General features: G+C 40.0%; 1 pseudogene; it reads right to left on the bottom strand.

Moving 5' to 3' along the window:
- Window positions 1-448: 448 nt before the first annotated feature.
- On the bottom strand, window positions 449-2,253 carry LOC148040174 (ADP/ATP translocase 1, mitochondrial pseudogene; annotated as a pseudogene).
- Window positions 2,254-3,322: the final 1,069 nt, after the last annotated feature.

The raw sequence follows: 3,322 nt of genomic DNA, 5'->3' as shown, positions 1-3,322 counted from the left end.
GCCATTGTTCATAATGCTTTCTCATTTGTGGCAATTTGTACTACCGATCATAATTGCAGGATGCCTTACTCCAAAAATACACAGGGCCATTTACAGATTGCCGAATTTGGTGCAACGAATATCACAGAAGGAGATTAAGATGTCCTCTATTGAATCCGCGAGGTGGGGAGCAGTGGGTTTGTGCTCCCAGAGAGGTCTTTCGAGGTGCTAAATGCAGGTACAGTATACGTCCTCTCTGAGAATGTTAAGCTTTTTGAATTGGTAGATACAGCTTGAATTCTGGAGGCAGCTCCTCTTCTGAATATAGTCGATCAGAGAAATAGATTCTTCGAATGTGACAATTGGCATGCACTTGAACACGAAGAGTTTCTACATAATTTGTGCCATATGCTCGCCTTGTAAAATCCAAAAGATTAAACTGTATTTGATTCCATCCCTCGTCCAGTCACTAATAGAATCTCAATTCCTTGATCCATCTGCACCCAGGAAGAATAGGCCAGAGTGCAGCAACAGTATGGGAGGCGAAACAAGACGGGCCGCCGTCAGCGTGGCGCGGTCCACAGATAGTAGCGGAACAAGAATAGGGGCAAGGCACACTCAGATCCAGCTCCATCCCTCTTTTCCTCCTCGGTAGAGAGCGAAAAAGCTCCTCCTTAATTGCCTGGTAAAGAGCAAAAAAAGCTCCTTTTTGACAAGAATAGGCTAGGCCAACACCAGTAGTGATACTCCAGCCAAGCAAAAAGTTTCCCAAAAAGTTATCCTGAAGACTGCCAATAAGCACAACTGGCTTCAGAGAGTCATACATTTTGAAGTATAGACCACGGTATACAATGATTCCAATGCAAGAAATGTTGAATCCACGGTAAAGCCCCGGAAGACCGTCAGACTTCAGAGTCTTCTTGTAGACATCCAAGAGTCCATTGAATTGACGTTCCCCTCCTTTCTTTGCAGCCTTGGCATCATTGGCAAGGCGAGTCCTAGCATAATCAAGGGAATACACAAGAAGGAGGGAAGAAGCACTGGCCGCTCCACCGGAAGCCAGGTTACCAGCAAACTAGGCCCAATAGCCATCCTTGTCCTTCTTAAAGTTAAAGAGCTTGGATGGTTCGTTAAAAAAAAAAGTTTGCAATCCCCTTGTAAGGTTCCTGAAGCCTTCCTGCCTTGATCATCTCATCTTGATTTTGGATAAGAAGCTTGACACGTTCTATGGAGGCAACTGTAGTCTTTGAGACAGCTGTAGAGACTCCTTCCATCAAAAAGTCTACGGCAAAGGCATATGGACCCTTCTTCTCCATGGCATATAGTGCTAATGTATCTTCTTCAAAAATGCTTTGTCCCGCATATTGCGTTGGCCTTGTTCACGTGCAACCTTTATCTTCATAGCTTAAATGTCGGCTTCTACAAAGCTTCCTTTGATTCCACGGTTTCCTGCACTTTTCTTGGAATTCATCATTGAAATTGTCAGCATAATAATATTCTTTGGCATCATTTTTTCATATTTTTCTGACACACACACAACATGCACACAAACACAAACACACAAGTGGAGTATGTACATTGGATGCGGGTACTGAAAAGGACGGAAAGATAATGCAGCAATTAAACACAATGAAACACATGCGAAAAGATAACACAGATGCACAACAAAAATGGAGGTGTTTACGGCTCGGATGCGCAGCAGCACGACAACGTAACTAGTCTTGCCTTATACCTTCTCGTGCTACCATCTACATTATATTTTACTTTGTAAATCCACTTGCAGCCTATAGTTTTCTTCCACTCAGATAGTGGCACCAAATCCCAAGCTTGATTTACATCCAATGTATCCATTTCCTCATCCATAGCTTACTTCCAATGAACATGACAAAAAATCTTCCTCAAAACAAGTAGCGTCAATTGATTTTGTAACCTTTGCCATATTTATGTTAACTTGTTTACAGGATATGTTACTTTCATTGACATCCGCACTTGCCGAGCACTCTATGATCCTTGTACATCAACCTTGGTTTTTCTTACACCATGTGTAGGAACAAGTGGAATACCAAACTTCTCATGCATACTTTGATCTGAGACATTAGACTCACTATCTGCACTATCTACATGTGAATAGCTTGTAGAAACATCTGGCACACCAAGTGACTCAACCACCTTTTCTTTTCCCTTGTGTGATACATTTTTTGCACTTGTAGGTCCAGTGCTATTTGTATACAACCTGTCACTCTATGGTCTCTCAATAGACCTACTAGAAGAGGACACTTCTAGGCCCACTCAATGTCTATGACTATGGACCCACATTTTTTGCAATCACCTTTTCTTTTGCATCATCTAAAATAATGTATTTTTCAATAGTATACCAACTACTCATCTCATCAAAGATAACATCTTTTCTCACCTATGACTTGCATGTAATTGGATTATAACACTTGTAACCCTTTTGGTCAAGGGAATAGCTCACAAATACACACTTTCCACCTTTTGGATCTAACTTCTTTCTCAGCACATCAGGAACATGTACATATGCAATGCATCCAAATACCATACCATGTGACAAATTTGATTTCTTGCCAGTAAACTTCTCCTCTAGTGTCACATCATGCATTGTAGTAGTAGAGGGAGTCCTGTTCATAATATACATAGTTGTAGATACATCTTTAGCCCAATAATAATGAGGCATGTTCCTTTTAGTCATCACCTCTTGTGTTGCAAAGTGTACAACTTGTAAACTGCCTTTCAATTTCATGATGTCTCAAAAAATTATTGATTCTCCCCCCATTTGACCTCATGCACTCAATCTGCACACCTATTTGTTTCTTAACCAGATTTTTAAAATCCTGAAAGTGAGAGAACACCTCACTTTTCTTCTTCATGAAGTACATCCATACCTTCCTTGTCTAATCATCAATGAAGATTATATAATACTTACATCCAACCAACCATTGATGTAGTATTTGTAGGACCCCCATACATCTAAATCTACAACCTCAAGTAAATTTCTGCTTGTATGTTTATCATGAAGAAATGCATGCCTTGTTTATTTTCCAAATTGACATTCGCATACTTTCTACATGTTAGTCACATTGAACTTAGGCAGGCCTGTCACAATCTCATGTGGCTGCATAATTTTCAACTACTGTAGTTACATTGCCAATATGTTTATGTCAAATGTCTATATCATCACAACTCCTACACCTTGTGCAAACATAGTAACCTTTAGCTTTGGTATATTTACATCTAACATCAACATCCTTTCCACATGCTTGCCTTTTTTAACCAATTTACATCCATTTTTGAAATCTTCTACAAAGTAGCCATTCTGATTGAA

This window comes from Lygodium microphyllum, chromosome 2, assembly GCF_053477565.2.
Source record: "Lygodium microphyllum isolate KBCC chromosome 2, Lygodium_microphyllum_v1.1.10, whole genome shotgun sequence".
Taxonomy (NCBI): Eukaryota; Viridiplantae; Streptophyta; class Polypodiopsida; order Schizaeales; family Lygodiaceae; genus Lygodium; species Lygodium microphyllum.
Note: the sequence above shows the minus strand (reverse complement) of the source record. Positions and strands in the feature narration are given on the sequence as shown.